This window comes from Bufo bufo, chromosome 1 (genome assembly GCF_905171765.1).
Source record: "Bufo bufo chromosome 1, aBufBuf1.1, whole genome shotgun sequence".
Classification (NCBI taxonomy): domain Eukaryota; kingdom Metazoa; phylum Chordata; class Amphibia; order Anura; family Bufonidae; genus Bufo; species Bufo bufo.
In genome coordinates, this window is record NC_053389.1 from 230,246,628 (window position 1) to 230,266,134 (window position 19,507).

General features: G+C 46.3%; 1 protein-coding gene across 1 annotated transcript in view; it reads right to left on the bottom strand.

The window, feature by feature from the left end:
- The window catches only part of SLC6A12 (solute carrier family 6 member 12), a 64,923-nt gene extending 46,097 nt beyond the window's left edge, over positions 1-18,826 (bottom strand). Inside the window, exon 1 of the mRNA XM_040436366.1 lies at positions 18,686-18,826. The gene's annotated coding sequence lies outside the window, so the exon portion shown is untranslated. The remainder of the gene's footprint in view (positions 1-18,685) is intronic.
- Positions 18,827-19,507: the final 681 nt, after the last annotated feature.

Here is a 19,507-nt window from a genome sequence, read left to right on the forward strand (position 1 = left end):
ACCCTGACTTCCTCCGTATTAAGTGCAGGGAGCCGGTGGTCGTGCCCCCTCACTATTATAGGGTTTTCAGGTGTCACACAGTCTAGGTACAAGGGCATGCAATTATCTATCATAAAGATCTTTGCATGGGCAAAGCAGTCAGGGAGAGCTCTAGGGGTTTTATAGGGCTCATCCATATGTTCCTTAGTTTGGGATCAAGTCAGTTGGATGTTTATTTATAACTTCCAGTTTTCTGCAACACCATCCTTGACACTTATTCCTGGCCTGTATAGTACAGAGCCGGTTGGGAATTGGGTAATTAAATGTATTTACAAAAATGATCACTGTCAAATCATTAACAGATTTAACAGTGATCATTGTGATGGGAATACCCCTTTAAGTAGTCACATGAAGGTTTATCTTCTGTGCAACATTCTTCCCCTCCATGCTACTGTCGGGATTCGAACCAGTGACCAGCCATGTCCCAGGCAGTAGCTCTAGCCACTAGACTACCAACCCTTCTGGACATTTCCTTCTACTGAACTCTTTGATCTACCTTGTTCCAGCCTTGCCTTGTTAATCTCTGTGATTCCTTGCACCTGCTACTTCCTCTTTATAAGCCCAGCCTCTTGCACCAGATCCCTGCTGGTTATTGTTCTTCTGGACTTGATCCTGCTGCATCTACTGCTGTTCCTCTGCTGCTACTGCTACCAACTTGACTGCTGCCGACCTTGGAATTGTCCCCGACTACTCTTCTGCTTGTCCCTACCAACTGACCTGCTTCCACCGTTCCCGATCCGGATTGTCTGACCACGCTCACTGCTGCCTGCCCTGACCCACCGCCTGCTAACCGATTACGCCTCTGTCTGACTACGCTGCAACTACAACCTGCCTGCGGTCCTTGCCACTGGGCTCCACCTCCAGCCAGCTATCCTCTGACTCAGGTGAGCCTGTAGGATTGTAACAGAATAACCAGCCAGAAAATGGAGTCCGCGATGGCCACCCTGCGCAAACAAGTCTCCGAACTTCAGGAGTTTGGCACCTCTGCCCAAAAGGAAATGACTCAACTTCAAGGCGCAATCCAGAGCCAACAGAGAGAAATTATCGATTTACAGCGTCAACTACTGGACGTACGCAGCGCGGTCACAGACTCCCGCATGCCTCTCCCGTCAAAGTTTAACGGCGATCGGAGCCAGTTTCGGGGGTTCCTCAACCAGTGCCGTATCTACTTTCAGATGCAGCCGGGCTCCTTTTCCTCGGACAGAAAGAAGATCCTGTTCATCATTAACCTTCTAACTGACGAGGCCCTGGCATGGGCATCCCCATATGTGGAGTCCCACAGTCTCTTATTAAATAATCTAGACAACTTCACCACAGCCATGAGCCAAGTCTTCGACGACCCTAACCGCTGCGCGACTGCCGAGGCTAGGCTGCACAGTCTACGGCAGGGAAGACGCTCTGTAGCCGAGTATTCCTCCGAGTTCCGCCGCTGGGTCACGGACACCACCTGGAACCCCGCTGCTCAGAAAAGTCAATTTCGCCGCGGACTCTCCGAACTTATAAAGGATGAGCTCGCCAGGGTAGACGCCCCAGACGATCTGGATGACTTCGTCCAACTGTGCATCCGAATTGACCGGAGACTCGCGGAAAGAAGGAGAGAAAGACTCTGGTCCTTAGATAACAGGCCCGCGTACCCTTTCACTCCAATGACTCAGCCGGCTCACCAACCCTCCACCGAACCGATGCAGGTCGACACACTGCGCAAGACTCTATCGGCTGCTGAAAAGGAGAGACGACTGGCCGCGGGCCTCTGCCTTTACTGTGGCGAGCCAGGGCACTTCGCTATTAGGTGCCCCAATAAGACTTGCCGAACCATTGCTGTCACTGAATTACGGGAATTACAACAAGCTACAATTTCACCCTTGGCCTCTGAAACCATGGACACTACAGGTACCGGGTCCCACTTCATTGTTCCCATCCTTATCACCATTGGGGAACGACAGCTTCCCTGCTCCGCAATGCTTGACTCGGGGGCCGGCGGAAATTTCATGGACTTGACCTTCGCCCATGAGAACAACATACCACTGGTAACCAGGGCAGCCCCCATCGATCTGGAAACCGTCGATGGGACCCCGCTCTCTTCTGGGCCGGTTACGCACCAGACCGCTGATCTTCAACTTCTCGTCGAACCCGATCATCAGGAAACCATTCACTTCTCCCTGATCACCTCCCCTAAGTTTCCGGTGATCCTAGGCATCCCTTGGTTGGAAACTCACAACCCCTCGGTGGACTGGGATGCCCGCTGCATACGGTTCCGCTCGGACTTTTGTTCTCAGAACTGTTTACGTAAATCCGTCCCTTCTCCGCCCGAAGAACCTACCATATTCGGACTATCCACCAAGGAGCTTTTACCCCCTCAATATCTGGAGTTCCAGGATGTCTGTGACAAAAGAAATGCAGACAAACTGCCCCCGCATCGGCCTTATGACTGCCCGATTGAGCTGCTACCTGGAGCCGAAATACCCTTCGGCAGTATATACTCCCTCTCCGAGCCGGAACTAAAGGCCCTGAAGGAGTACTTAGACGAAAATCTAAAAAAAGGTTTTATCCGACCTTCCACATCCCCTGCAGGGGCCCCTTTCTTCTTCGTGGAGAAAAAAGACTCTTCTCTACGCCCTTGCATAGATTATCGAAAGCTCAACAACGTTACTGTGAAGAACCGGTACCCTCTCCCCCTGATTTCTGAACTCCTTGAGAGACTTCGGGCGGCAAAAGTCTTCACTAAGCTCGATCTCCGAGGAGCCTACAACCTGGTCCGAATTCGCCCGGGGGACGAGTGGAAAACCGCCTTCCGAACCCGCTATGGTCACTTTGAGTATCTGGTCATGCCTTTCGGCCTCTGCAATGCCCCTGCTACCTTCCAACATTTTATCAACGACGTCCTCAGGGACATGCTTGACCAATTTGTGGTAGCATATCTGGACGATATTTTGATTTTCTCAGAAGACCCTGAACAACATCGTGGGCATGTCCGCAGGGTGCTACAGAAACTCCGTGAACAGTCTCTCTATATTAAGCTGGAGAAGTGCGAATTTGAACAGACTTCCACCCAATTCCTCGGCTATATTATTTCACCGGAGGGCTTAAGTATGGATCCCCGGAAGATCCAGGCCGTGACTGAGTGGCCTGCCCCGAAGAACGAAAAGGAGGTCCAGAGGTTTGTAGGTTTTGCAAACTTTTATCGGAAGTTCATCAGGAACTTTTCAAAAATCATCGCCCCAATCACTCAACTAACAAAAAAGACTGTCCCCTTCGGGTGGACTCCGGAGGCACAGGAGGCCTTTGCTAAACTGAAGTCCCTCTTCACCTCTGCCCCGATCCTGGCCCACCCAAACCCTGAATTACCATTTACGGTCGAGGTGGACGCCTCCGACGCTGCGGTGGGCGCAATTCTGTCTCAACGTTCAGGGGAAAAGATGCTCCTACACCCTTGCGCTTTCTTCTCCCGCCAGATGTCCCCCGCTGAACGGAATTACGACATCGGGAATAAGGAACTGCTGGCAATCAAGGACGCTTTCACCGAGTGGAGACACTTGCTGGAGGGGGCCCATAATCCCATCTCTGTATACACTGACCACCGGAACCTAGAGTTTATCCGCAGCGCCAAGAGACTCACCGCCAGACAGGCCAGGTGGAGTCTGTTTTTCTCCAGATTCAATTTTGTTATCTCCTATCGCCCTGGGTCGAAGAACGGCAAAGCGGATGCTCTCTCAAGGATGTTCTCTGAAACCTCTCAGATCAATGAGGCTCCGGCCGGTATCCTTCCCGACAGAAGCATCATAGGAGCCACCTACTTGAGGGAACTTCTGGGTTCCCTCAAGGAAGGGTATGAGAACGATCACCTCCTCACCTACCCACCTGGAGCTGTAAACCTTACTCTCAAGGGTGGCTACTGGTTGTACCGGGATCAGCAGTTGTACGTACCAGAATCTGCACGACTTGACGTACTTAAACTCAACCACGATTCCAAACCGGCCGGCCATCTGGGTATCAGAAGGACCCAGGAGCTCCTCTCCCGTTTCTTCTGGTGGCCAACTTACAGAAAAGATACCGAGAGGTTTGTCTCCTCATGCACGACGTGCGCCCGCAACAAGACCCCCCGCTCCTCCCCCGTGGGCTTGCTATGTCCACTCCCGGTTCCCTCCCGCCCCTGGGGTTCAATCTCCATGGACTTTATTGTGGAACTTCCTCCCTCCAAAGGCATGAACACCGTTCTGGTCGTCATCGACCGTCTCACCAAAATGGCCCACTTCATCCCCTGCAAGGGCCTACCTACCGCCAAACAGACGGCCGATCTCGTACTCCGAGAGGTTTTTAGGCTACATGGGGCCCCGGACGATGGTGTTTCGGATCGGGGAGTACAGTTCACTTCCAGGTTCTGGAGAAACTTCTGTCAAGCCCTTGGGATCAAGGTGAACCTGTCTTCTGCGTTCCACCCCCAATCCAATGGGCAAAGCGAGAGAACGAATCAAACCCTCGAGCAGTATTTGCGCTGTTTCGTCACCCATCTGCAGGACGACTGGCTGGACCACCTCTCTACGGCCGAGTTCGCCTATAACAATGCGGAGCACAGTTCTACCCAATACAGCCCGTTCTACGCTAACACCGGCCTACACCCAACCTTCATCCCTCACTTGCCCATTTCCACCACAGTCCCAGCTGTGGCCGAACGTCTTGCAAGTCTACAACAGGCACAGGAAAATATTCGGGACAATCTACATCGAGCCCAGAGCCGCTTCAAGCAGGCAGCGGATAAACACCGCAAACCCGCTCCGGAATTCCAGGTAGGGGACAAGGTGTGGCTCTCCACCAGAAACCTAAGCCCAAAGGTTCCCTCCCGGAAGTTGGGCCAAAAATACATGGGTCCTTTCCGGATCACGGCTCGAATCAACGAAGTCACCTTCCGACTCGACCTTCCCGACTCCATCCGAGTGCACCCGGTTTTCCACTGCTCTCTCCTGAAACCACATGTTGAGAACACTTTCCCAGGCCGCCACCCCCCTCCTCCTCCTCCGGTAAGAGTACAAGACCAGGAGGAATACACTGTGGCCAAGATCCTTGACTCCAGACTCCACCGTGGAAGGCTGCAGTATCTAGTTGGGTGGAAAGGCTATTCCCCCGAGGATAACTCCTGGGAGCCGGAGGAAAATGTCCATGCCCCCAGACTGGTAAAATCTTTCCACCAAAGACATCCCGATAAACCATCATCTGCGGTGCCCAGAGGTCACCTTGGAAGGGGGGGAGTACTGTCGGGATTCGAACCAGTGACCAGCCATGTCCCAGGCAGTAGCTCTAGCCACTAGACTACCAACCCTTCTGGACATTTCCTTCTACTGAACTCTTTGATCTACCTTGTTCCAGCCTTGCCTTGTTAATCTCTGTGATTCCTTGCACCTGCTACTTCCTCTTTATAAGCCCAGCCTCTTGCACCAGATCCCTGCTGGTTATTGTTCTTCTGGACTTGATCCTGCTGCATCTACTGCTGTTCCTCTGCTGCTACTGCTACCAACTTGACTGCTGCCGACCTTGGAATTGTCCCCGACTACTCTTCTGCTTGTCCCTACCAACTGACCTGCTTCCACCGTTCCCGATCCGGATTGTCTGACCACGCTCACTGCTGCCTGCCCTGACCCACCGCCTGCTAACCGATTACGCCTCTGTCTGACTACGCTGCAACTACAACCTGCCTGCGGTCCTTGCCACTGGGCTCCACCTCCAGCCAGCTATCCTCTGACTCAGGTGAGCCTGTAGGATTGTAACAGCTACACTGGCTTGTTTGTGAGTGTGAGGGGGGGGGGGGGGGGGGGGGTTGGGGGAAGGGCTCTGCCACGAAGAAAAATAAAAACGAAAAGGTCCTAAATCTGGATGACCAAGCATGGAAGTCGGTCAGTAAGGTATTTGCTGTTTAAAGGGGTTGGCCACTATATAAGTACTTTTCACTATATAGTGGGAGGTAAGGTAAAAAAGAGTTTCCTAATATACTTTATTAAAAAAAATCCGAATGGTAGAGTTTTTATAATGAGCCCTGCCCGCTCTGCGTGGAGCCAGGTCGTCCATGACTGCACACGACATGGAGGAGCTTTAGAGAAAGCTCGTCCATGGCTTTATTCTAACTGCACATGCGCTGCTTTTCCTACTTAGAGCAGCGCATGCCCAGTCTGTCCCTGCCACCGGTGCGCTCTCTGCTCTGACTCTGTCTCTACAACCGGCTTATTCCTGTCAGAGTTCGGAACGGGAAGAAAAGTAAGAGCATGTCGGGGATCAGACGCACTCTTACTTTTTTTCCCGCTCCGAACTCTGAATAAGCCTGTTGTAGAGACAGAGTCAGAGCAGGGAGCGCGCCAGTGGCAGGGGCAGGCTGGGCATGCGCTGCTCTTATTAGAAAAAGCAGCGCATGTGCAGTTAGAATAAAGCCATCGACGAGCTTTCTCTAAAGCTCCTCCATATCGCGTGCAGCCATGGACGAACTGGCTGCACGCAGAGCGGTGCTGAGGGGGCGGGGCTAATTATAAAAACATTACCATTTGGATTTTTTTTTATAAAGTATATTAGGAAACTATTTTTTACCCTACCTCCCACTATATAGAGGAAAGTACTTATAAAGTGGCCAACCCCTTTAAGGCTGAAAGAGAATTTACTGCAGTGAGAGGAACATTGCTAGTATACCTTTGACACTCTTGGACACACTCTGGCCCTCCGTATCTTAATCCTGTACCCCTCAGCTGAGAATTACAGTCAGACTGGCAAGATTCTGCAGAAAGAGACTTTGATAAGATAAGGAAAAGGAGTACTACAATCCCAACCCGGGCTTATATCCATACATTGCTATCTGGGAAGATCTACACTGTGAATTGTTTGGAACTGTGATACCATTGGATGCACTACAACTCCTATTTCACACTTTAGTAAAGAGGGACTTATCTATTTTCTACATCAGTCCTGGTTACTGACTCCTGCACTGTTCGCCGACCACTGCACCTACATCTCATGCCTTGCACCCACACCAACTAGGGTACCTAGGGCACCCACAACTAGGGTACCTAGGGCACCCCAACTACCATCAGGCAGGAGCCTCAACATCAAGATGTAGCCCAAGGGAAGAAAGGGTGCACCCTCCTAACACTGCCAGTCCTAAGAAGCATCGCTGTGAGTGTTGCCACTATGAATGACTTTTGCAGCCCAAGCCACTACCACTCCCATTCTCTCCTTCTCTGGAGCCTGCAGTGGTGTGTATAAAGTGGATGCCTTAGAGGAGAAATACATAGCCCAGCTAATGTAGGTACACTTTGCTATGTCAAATAAAGGGCTGCCTGGCCCCATCCCTGCCCTATTTGTGTACTTGTAGTACAGAAGCTACATAGCACAGGATCATGACCTGAATCAAAGGATTTATGTGAACAAAACCACATCAGACTCAAAGAGCAAACATGGTATCCTTCTGTTCTTCATTTAATTATTTCAGTGCCAACTACTACTGTGTTTCTCACTTACATAGTTCTGTCCCCATCATGTAACATAACAGAATTTATCATCTAAAATTCTGTCTGCTGAGCCTCTTTATCTAAGCCTATCATGTGTGACACTGCCTGCTGAGCCGCTGTATCTAAGCCTGTGACATGTGATAGTATCTGCTGAGCCTGTCTGCCTAGACCAGGGGTCAGCAACCTTCGGCACTCCAGCTGTTGTGAAACTACAATTCCCAGCATGCTCCATTCATTCCTATGATATTTCTTAGAAGAGCAGAGCAAGTAAACATGCTGGGAGTTGAATTTTTACAACAGCTGGAGTGCCGGAGGTTGCCTACCCCTGGCTTAGACCTACTATATGTTATGCTTCCTGCTTAGCTGTATTTCGAAGGCTCTCATGTATTATATTGCCGCTAAGCCTATAAGTGTGATACTACCTGGTCAGCTGTGAATCTAAGCCCATGATTTGTGATACTGTCTGATCATCCTGTGTATCTAAGCCTGACATGTGTGACACTGTCTGCTGCAGTTAATTTTTGCTCACTCCTTTTGTAGCTGGCCAGCTAAGACCTGTACTAGGTTGCTAATATAGCTTATATGTTTATACAGCTAAACCTGCCAATAACCTTAATAGAGTTCCTATGTTTGTGTGTTAAAGACAAAAGCAGAGTTATTTACAGTGACTTCATGTTTGGATGTCATATAACTGTTATATATATTGTGTCCACAGAAGCAGAAAAGATAATATGCCTTTACAATTCATTATATAATGTAAGGTAAGCTCAATGACACAGCAGAAACAACAGAAAGCATAGAGTTAAAGGGCTTCTGTCACTCCACTAAAGTGATATTTTTTTTTTGGGCTAGTTAAATTAGTTATATTGCGATATATGAAAATATAATGGTGTTTCTTACTTTGATCCAGCAGTTTCTTCCAAAAACTAAGTTTTATAATATGTAAATTAGGTCTCTACCAGCAAGTAGGGCGGCTACTTGCTGGTAGCTGCTGCAGAAAACCGCCCCCTCGTCGTGTTGATTGACAGGGCCAGCCGGGATCTCCTCCTCCGGCCAGCCCTGTCGGCATTTCAAAAATTGCGCTCCTGTGTTCATTCGGCGCAGGCGCTCTGAGATGAAGAGGCTCGTCTCCTCAGCACTCCCTCAGTGCGCCTGCGCCGATGACGTCTTCTATTTCGGTGATGTCATCGGCGCAGGCGCACTGAGGGAGTTCTGAGGAGGCGAGCCTCCTCATCTCAGAGCGCCTGCGCCGAATGAACACAGGCGCGCGATTTTTGAAATGCCGACAGGGCTGGCCGGAGGAGGAGATCCCGGCTGGCCCTGTCAATCAACACGACGAGGGGGCGGTTTTCTGCAGCAGCTACCAGCAAGTAGCCGCCCTACTTGCTGGTAGAGACCTAATTTACATATTATAAAACTTCGTTTTTGGAAGAAACTGCTGGATCAAAGTAAGTAACACCATTATATTTTCATATATCGCAATATAACTAATTTAAATAGCCCAAAAAAAAAAAAATCACTTTAGTGGGGTGACAGAAGCCCTTTAAACTGTTGTTGCTAAGCCGGAGTCTTGACCAATCCTAGCTAGCCTCACACAGCCCAGGAGTTTTGACCAATTACAGCCAGCCTCACACACAGCTTGTGTGGGAAATTCCCCTAGCAGGAGCTGCTGGAATCATTATTCACCAGAGAGAGGAGCTGAATAGACACACACTCCACTAAGAGCTGTGTTTTATGGAAGCACGAGGCCAAAATAGGTATTTAAAACAGTTATATAAGTTCCTATTGTTAATATAGTGATTAGAACTGTATACTGAACTGGTTATATGTATGTTTACTTACAGTTCCACCATACAAACGAACTACTGAGCCATACAATCCAAACAAATTGCATACAAATGCGAATTGCTCATACCAGATCATAAGCAATTGTATAGAGCAAACTGCAAATCAAGTAGAGCAAGTGAACTATTGGTTAATCTCAGATATACCTCAGAGAGATAAAAAAGTGCTTAAATAACTTAAAGCGAGAGTACAGATACTCAAGAGAGAAGTATATCCACCATTTTATGTTAAATGACAAGATTCAACAGTTGAACCACCATCTTATGCATACCACCATTTTGTGATACTTTATTCAACACATGTTATGTACATGGACTATCTGCTGCGGAGGCAGCAGTGTTATATATGAAGAAAAGTTGAAGTTAATAAAGAAGTTATTTCAAGCATTTGGTGTGCTCTTTAAACCTACTGCTTCCATAGAATGACGCTAGAGGAATTACAGAGTAATAGACAGTCTGGTTAGACTGAAAAGTCAGAGATATCAAAATTCTTCTAATGCCTCAGTGCAAAAGGCACTTCATAGTGCTGCTCCTGCCACACCTTTGCCCCTATAATCGCAAAGTCCCTCTTCATGTCTTAAAGGGTTGAGTTTTCCTAAAAACTTTTGATATGTCATAGAGGGCAGTCAGACCCCAACCGATCTCAAGAACGAGGATAGAGAAACTCTCACATATTGCATTATCCAGGGCTGCACTGCCAATTAGGCAAAATAAGGCAATTGCCTCAGGTGATGCGACTTGAGACAAGTCGGGGCAGGGCAGTTGGAAATCAGCACTTCCAATGTGGAAGCCCTTATCTCTCTATATCGCACTGTATTGCCATCCTCAGAATGGCAATACAGTTGAATGCTGCGGTGGGGCCTAGTACCTGTAGCCTATCAGAGGCTGGGACATGCAGCGCAATGACATAATCATCAAAGCACCGCCTAAGCGAGCCAGTGTACACCTCAGAAAACAGGCCAGAAGAGGTCTGCACCGCATCGCTGGCAGTCACATGGAGGTAAGTATACGAGTTTATTCTTTTTGTTTGGGCCATACTGTTGGCCCACTGTGGGAGGGAAGAAATGAGCTGTATGGGAGCATATTTTTCTACTGGCAGTACTAAATAGGGGCATGGAACTGGAACACATATGGGGGCATATTTTTATACTAGCACACATTATGAGGAGCACTATGGGGACATTGGCTCTACTGGGGGTATTTTTTGTACTTGCACACAGAAGGGGACATTTTTATACTGGCACACAGAATGGGGCTTTTTTTTTTACTGGCATACAGAAGGGGGCATTTTTTCCATTGGCACGTATTATAAGGGGGGATTTTTTGCACGGGCACGCATTGTGAGGGGGTATTTTTGTACTCGCGCAAATTATAAGGTGATATTTTTTGCACTGACACATTATAAGAGGGTGTTTTTGTACTGGCATGCATTATACGTTTTTTTTTACTGGAGCACATTATAAAGGGGTATTTTTCTACTGGTGCACATTATACGGGGGTATTTTTCTACTGACACATGTTATAATAATTATTACTACAGGGAGACTATGGGGAACATGATTACTAGTATGGGCACAATGGGGACATTACTATTGGGAGCACTGTTAATCCTATGCACTCTGGCAGAGAATTATTACTATTGGTGGGACTTTTGGGAGCACTATCACTGTGGCGGCGGCAGGGCTGTGGGAAATGATTGCTTCCATTGTGGAAGCGCTTATCTCTCTATCCAACTGTATCGCCATCCTAATGACGGCAAAACAGTTGAATGCTGCAGCGGGGCATGGGAGCCATGTCCCAGCCATACCCTCTGATAGGCTACAGGCACTAGGCCTAATGTCTATGAGAGGCACAGGTGGCGCTATGACAAAATCATCATCATGCTGACTGAGCCGGGCATCGTACACTTCAGGAAACAGGCAGAAAGAGGCCTGCACCGCATCACTGCGAGGCAAATGGAGGTATTTGAATGTATTATTTTTTATTTGGCATGAGGTTGGTGGGCCACCATAGGTGGGCAGGGAGGAGCACTATGGGGGCATTGTTTCTACTGGCGGCACTAAATAGGGGCATTTTGTACTGGCACACATGATGAGGCATATTTTTGTACTGGAACACATTATGAGGAGCACAATGGGGACATTGGCTCTACTGGGGGAAAGAAGAGTGGGTATTTTTTTGTACTGGCACACAGAAGGGAGCATTGTTTGTACTGGCACACAGAAGGGAGCATTTTTTGTACTGGCACACCTTCTGTGTGTACTGGCACACATTTTAAGGGGGCATTTTTTGCACTGGCATGCACTATAAGGCGGTATTGTTTGCACTGGCATGCATTGTAAGGGAGCAATTTTTTGCACTGCCACATATTATATGGGGGTATTTTTGTACTGACACACTTTATAAGTGGGTATTTTTTGTGCTAGGACGAATTATAAAGGGGTATTTTTTGTACTGGCATAAAGGTGCACCTCTGGTGCTATTTCTCGTTGCTATAAGGGATGGAATCTAGACAGGTCTATAAACTATCCATCTCCTGTGGCGAGGAGAAAATGTAAAATGTGAGCGTTTCTCTCTCCTCGTTCTAACGGTTGGTGGGGGTCTCAGCACTCAGACCCCACTGATCAAAACTTTTATGAAAACTCAGTGAATCTTTAAGCTGCTCTTAAGATGACCATACACAAAAGATAAGTATTTGCCTAAATGTGGCCTATCAATCGCTTGTTGGTGCATTTGTACAAATAATTTGATCATCAATATGTTAAAGTAAACTGGTAGATCGGGGGGGATGGTCTATAAAAAAAAAGGCAGCTAGCTATTGCGAACAATCACTTATAATTACTAGACAAAGTGTACCTAAATGGTCAACATTGTCCAGTTTTCCAGCATTTATCTTATGTACTGTATATGGCCAGCTGTAAATACAAGCAGACTACAATATATTACGGGGTGAATGATCTGTTCCTGGTGTTCTTCCAGTCGCTCTTGACATTACAATGAGCACATGGCTCAGAATCTTGAAGAAAACTTGAAAATTCACTCCAGATGTGTGTCTCAGTGAATGCCATACGCTGTCATATCCCCAGGCTGAAGAACACATGGTAACAGGCAAGTAAGACATACTGGGGCCATAACCTCTGTTCACCTCTATTGTAATGTTATATGTAGCCATGCCCGGTGCTATAATAAGGCAGACCAAGCGGCCGCCTTAGGGCGCTGAGAAGGGGGGGCGGAAAAATGAAACTTTTTTTTTTCATTAATCACTTGCATGCTGCCGGCCTCCTGCGGCTGTTCTCCTCTGTGTGGTGGTCCTCATATCTTCTCTCTGGGCTCCCGAGTCCTGACAAGTTGCTTGAGGACCTTTCCCACTCTGCCAATCAGTGGCCGCAGCTGTGTCACGTGTCAGGGCAGTGATTTTCCCGCTAACCCAATCACTGGTCTGACACATGACACAGCTGCAGCCACTGATTGGCTGTGTGGGAAAGGTCCTCAAAGTCTTGTCGGGAGCACAGAGAGAAGATACCAGGACCACACAGAGGAGAAGGGGAGCTGCTGCGAACAGGGCTAGGTGAGCAAAATGTTTATTTTTACACATTAATAGAGGGGGAAAATGTGCCATGGAGGGGGGAGGAGCTGATGTGACATGGAGGGAGAAATATGCCAAAATATGCCATGGAGGGGGAGAAATGTGACATGGGGGGAGAAATGTGACACAAAGGGGGTGATGTAAAAAGCAGGGGGTGATGTGACATGGAGGGGGAGAAATGTGACATGGAGGGGGAGAAATATCACATTTCTCCCCCTCCATGTCACATCACCCCCCTATGTCACATTTCTCCCCCCTCCATGTCACATTTCAACCCCATCCATGTCACATTTCTCATCCCCCTCCATGTCACATTTCTCATCCCCCTCCATGTCACATTTCTTACCCCCTCCATGTCACATTTCTCATCCCCCTCCATGTCACATTTCTCATCCCCCTCCCTGTCACATTTCAACCCCCTCCATGTCACATTTCAACCCCCTCCATGTCACATTTCAACCCCCTCCATGTCACATTTCTCATCCCCCTCCATGTCACATTTCTCATCCCCCTCCATGTCACATTTCTCACCCCCCTCCATGTCACATTTCTCCTCGCTCTCCATGGCACATTTCTCATCCCCCTCCATGTCATGTCACATTTCTCATCCCCCTCCATGTCACATTTCTCATCCCCCTCCATGTCACATCACCCCCTCCTTTTTACATCACCCCCACCGTGTTGTGCGTGTGTGTGTGTGGGGAGGAAGGGGGGGGGGGGGCGCCAAAATGTAGCTTCGCTTGTGTGTGCAAAAATCCTTGCACCGGCCCTGTATGTAGCAGATATTTCTTCAGTGGTATTTCAGATATTTTTGGAAACTGCTGCTGAGTTACCACGGTCCTGAAGAAGTACCTTGTGCCCTGAGACAACTCCCACCAACAGGATCTCACACACACAACTGAGTGGTTGATAGCAGAGTGTTGTAAAATCACTAGGAGAACCCCAAAACAGGTGGAAGAATGCTGTCTGCAAACATTAGTATCAAGAAAATAGAGTGTAATAGGAGGAGCACTAAATATCATCACTAGATAGATAGATATGAGATAGATTGCTCCTGAAGCTATTGGAGAGCGAAATATGAGAAAAGACATACAACGTCATCAAAAGTCACTTTTGGAGACTCTTTGATTTACTCCCAGATTTCAGCTCCATGGAGGAGAAAGAGAAACTGCCCACCCTGCTGGGAGAGGAAGAGGACACTGTGGACATAGCAGCAGAATATATCAGTGCCTGCCACAGACTGAGAGGAGCCTGATATGCCATGGACTCCGATACCCTGACCCAGGGTGTGTCCGCACTCCCCCCCCTCCCCCCGTCATGATATGCCACAGACTCCTATACACCAACCCTGGGTGTGTCCCCATTTCTCCACCCCCTATTTCCCACATGCTTTGGCAATACTAATGTATAATTTTAGACGTGCCAATAAAGCTTTATTAATTGACAGATAGATAGATAAATAGACAGATGATAGATAGATAGATAGATAGATAAATAGACAGATGATAGATAGATAAATATTAGATAGATAGATATTAAATATATAGATGACAGATAGAAATATGTGATTGATTAATTGATAGATAAATATTAGATAGATATGAAATAGATAGACAGATAGATAAATATGAGACAGATAGAAATATGTGATAGATAGATAGATAGATAGATAGATAGATAGATAGATACTGTAAATTGATGATAGATAGATAGATAGATATTAGATAGATATTATATAGATAGGAAATAGATAGATATGAGAGATAGATAGATAGATAGATAGACAGACAGACAGATAGATAGATAGATAGATAGATATGAAATAGATAAATATGAGAAAGATATGAAATTGATAGACATATAGATATGAGATAAATACACTGCGTGCAGAATTATTAGGCAAATGAGTATTTTGACCACATCATCCTCTTTATGCATGTTGTCTTACTCCAAGCTGTATAGGCTCGAAAGCCTACTACCAATTAAGCATATTAGGTGATGTGCATCTCTGTAATGAGAAGGGGTGTGGTCTAATGACATCAACACCCTATATTAGGTGTACATAATTATTAGGCAACTTCCTTTCCTTTGGCAAAATGGGTCAAAAGAAGGACTTGACAGGCTCAGAAAAGTCAAAAATAGTGAGATATCTTGCAGAGGGATGCAGCACTCTTAAAATTGCAAAGCTTCTGAAGCGTGATCATCGAACAATCAAGCGTTTCATTCAAAATAGTCAACAGGGTCGCAAGAAGCGTGTGGAAAAACCAAGGCGGAAAATAACTGCCCATGAACTGAGAAAAGTCAAGCGTGCAGCTGCCAAGATGCCACTTGCCACCAGTTTGGCCATATTTCAGAGCTGCAACATCACTGGAGTGCCCAAAAGCACAAGGTGTGCAATACTCAGAGACATGGCCAAGGTAAGAAAGGCTGAAAGACGACCACCACTGAACAAGACACACAAGCTGAAACGTCAAGACTGGGCCAAGAAATATCTCAAGACTGATTTTTCTAAGGTTTTATGGACTGATGAAATGAGAGTGAGTCTTGATGGGCCAGATGGATGGGCCCGTGGCTGGATTGGTAAAGGGCAGAGAGCTCCAGTCCGACTCAGACGCCAGCAAGGTGGAGGTGGAGTACTGGTTTGGGCTGGTATCCTCAAAGATGAGCTTGTGGGGCCTTTTCGGGTTGAGGATGGAGTCAAGCTCAACTCCCAGTCCTACTGCCAGTTTCTGGAAGACACCTTCTTCAAGCAGTGGTACAGGAAGAAGTCTGCATCCTTCAAGAAAAACATGATTTTCATGCAGGACAATGCTCCATCACACGCGTCCAAGTACTCCACAGCGTGGCTGGCAAGAAATGGTATAAAAGAAGAAAATCTAATGACATGGCCTCCTTGTTCACCTGATCTGAACCCCATTGAGAACCTGTGGTCCATCATCAAATGTGAGATTTACAAGGAGGGAAAACAGTACACCTCTCTGAACAGTGTCTGGGAGGCTGTGGTTGCTGCTGCACGCAATGTTGATGGTGAACAGATCAAAACACTAACAGAATCCATGGATGGCAGGCTTTTGAGTGTCCTTGCAAAGAAAGGTGGCTATATTGGTCACTGATTTGTTTTTGTTTTGTTTTTGAATGTCAGAAATGTATATTTGTGAATGTTGAGATGTTATATTGGTTTCACTGGTAAAAATAAATAATTGAAATGGGTATATATTTGTTTTTTGTTAAGTTGCCTAATAACTATGCACAGTAATAGTCACCTGCACACACAGATATCCCCCTAAAATAGCTAAAACTAAAAACAAACTAAAAACTACTTCCAAAAATATTCAGCTTTGATATTAATGAGTTTTTTTTGGGTTCATTGAGAACATGGTTGTTGTTCAATAATAAAATTAATCCTCAAAAATACAACTTGCCTAATAATTCTGCACTCCCTGTAGATATATAGATATGAAATAGATAGATAGATATGAGATAGACAGATAGATAAATATTAGAGAGATATGAAATAGATAGATAGATAGATAGATAGATAGATAGATAGATAGATAGATAGGAGCTGGGCAGATTCCCTCTACACTTTACAATGCAGTAGAGGGCGCTATCATTCTGGGGCCATCTACATGGTAGTAGTAAAGGCTCCCATCACCATAAAGCCTTGCTACACCAAGGGATCCAGGCAAGGCAAATCCCCAAAATCAACTTACTGAAACCCAGCCTGACCAGATAATCACCCCACACCACCTCACAAAAGTCAAGATCAGGAACACAGTAAACAAAAAACAAGAGGAATACATCAATGAATGGATGAAGGAGGTGAGAGCATCCTAGAATCTGATGGTGTACCAGAGCCTGAAGAGAGACTACAAACTGGCACAATATCTGGAGAAACTAGGGAACCCCAGAGACCAGAAAATCCTGAGCCATTACAGACTGAGTGCCCACAGCCTGGCCGTTGAATCCGGATGGCATCGACAGAGCTACATGCCTAGAGAAAGCAGACTGTGCCAGCTGTGTCACCTGGAGGTGGTGGAGAAAGAGGCCTACTTCCTGATATACTGTCCCAAATACTCAGCAGTGAGGGACATCCACTTTAGGATACTCTCTGATCTACTCCCAGACTTCAGCTCCATGGAGGAGCCATAGAAACTGCCCATCCTGCTGGGAGAGGAAGAGAACACTGTGGACATAGCAGCACAATATATCAGTGCCTGCCACAGACTGAGAGGAGACTGATATGCCATGGACTCCGATACCCTGACCCGGGTTGTGTCTGCATTCCCCCCCCCCCCCGTCATGATATGCCACAGACTCCTATACACCAACCCCGGGTGTGTTCCCATTTCTCAACCCTCTATTTCCCACATGCTTTGGCAATACTAATGTATAATTTTAGACCTGCCAATAAAGTTTTATTGATTGATTGATAGATAATAGATAGATAGATAATAGATATGAGATAGACATATATAGGTAGTCTTTGTCTCATGCACAGCAATTCATGGCAAATCACTCAATGTCATATAGCACTAAAAGGGGCACACAGGAGCTGTAGGAATCATGGGGTTATGGGAAGCACCTACACATTGGAGAAGTTATAAATTTCGATAAGTCTTAGTGATTTTAATAATCAGGTAACATCATGAAAATCACCTGGGAGATGTCCCTTCTCAGCACCTCTGAGGTTCAGGGGGCAGACCCAACCTGATTAGTGGACAGCGCTAACATCAATGTTATAATAAGAATCCTGCATGTTTTATTATAAATGGTTTTATGGCGACTTTGTTTTCTTGCCAACACCATATTACATTTTAACTGTGTTGTAATATTGTAAAGAGCAAGGTACACCGTGAAGGACAGAATGGTTAACTGGTTATAATACACACGTATACTTCTATCTATTTCTAAGAAAGCTGGATGACAACCTCTCTGACCCACAGCTTTCCTACAGTCCTGAATTACAGACACTGGACCTCCATAAGACAAGGGAATTAGACTGCGACCACCACATGGTGCCAGGATATGCAGTGTACAATGCGGCGAAAAATGTCAGTTCTGTAAATATTGAAAGAATAGGGACAGACTATATGACTAGTCAGCTGTTATGGAAGGAAACATTCAGGACCTGGAAGAAGGCAAAATTGTCACAATTAATTTTAATTGCAGTACCTCGAGCAGCCTGTAAGAGCGCTTTTGCTGCATTTATTTTTGTTCCTGATCATATGTAAGGTTACAATAGTACATATCGCCCCTTGAGGCTGTGGCAAGTATTACAGTATATACAAAATGGCTATGTAGTATGATAACCCTTGATTCCATCCCTACATAGTATTCAATGTTTCCCTTGTTTTATTATGCAGTGATCATGGGGTCAGATAGCATCAACATCAAGTGACTCATCTCACGTAAGAAGACTTCAGTTAGCTTTTCCCCAGATTGCTATGATTGAGGGAGCTACAGTGAACTTTGCTGCAACTAGATAGGTTGAAGAAGACGTAGTGTCCCTTTAAAAGTTAACAGGTAGCAGTATTAATGTAGGATCAGTCCCTAGGTCAGCATGAAGAATAGCTGCGGACTGGGTACAAAAGATTGCATTCAACTGCATAACACTAGATAGGGGTAACTGCAGGGTTAGCGTCCCTTTAGGAGCTCATGAATGTGCTTGTAACATATGTAATAGAAGAAAAAATGCAAAAGAAAATGTTACCATATTGCAATAGTATACACACCTCAGACCCCCCTCACAGCAGCACAGGACAGCAACAGCTTTACAGCAGCAGTCACAGCAGTGGGTAGGAGTAGCCCGATGCCTTATTTACAGAGAATCTAACAGTCCTGCTCCCAGCTACTTCCAGCACTAAAAGGATTATTTGTCTGACTATCAAACAGGGGAGAGGGGGCGGGCAGAGGAGGCGGAGGCAGAAGACAGGACATCTAATAGAGAGGTTAGAGAGAGGTATTTACAACATCACATCGACCAGCTCCAGAATGTCCCTTGTACTGCCCAAATCAGCACCTGCCCACAACACACAGGGCATCAGTCAGAAAAATGGCACAAGTTTGTCGAAAGTTATGGTCCTCAAAATGCGAGCTGTGATATCTTCATGAAATGTAGGCACTCAGACATGAAATTTAAAAGCAACTCCTTTTATTAGCACTTCTTCATATAGATATTTATTCTTCCACCTCCCAGCTTGTAGCAAGCCCTTTCCACTTTCTGCTTCCTTTCCCATGTGCTCTCCTCTTAAACAGAGAGCTTGCTGTATATTACATCTCCATCTGTTTGAGACAACATAACTTTGGTTAAAACGAAGCTAAAAAAAAAAGAAAAAAAAAAAAAGAAGCTCAACGTTACCATCAGAACTTCACAATTTCTTCTGGGAACCACCACCATCCATAAAAACATTCACCAACATTTTCTGTTGGTAGTCCTTTAAAACTGACACATTCCTGGTTATGGAGTGACCATCTCGCTCACGCGTAACCAGATTTCCTTTCTTGGACATGACATAGTATTCTGCTCGGTCAATAGGTCTTGTTTTACCTGTGAC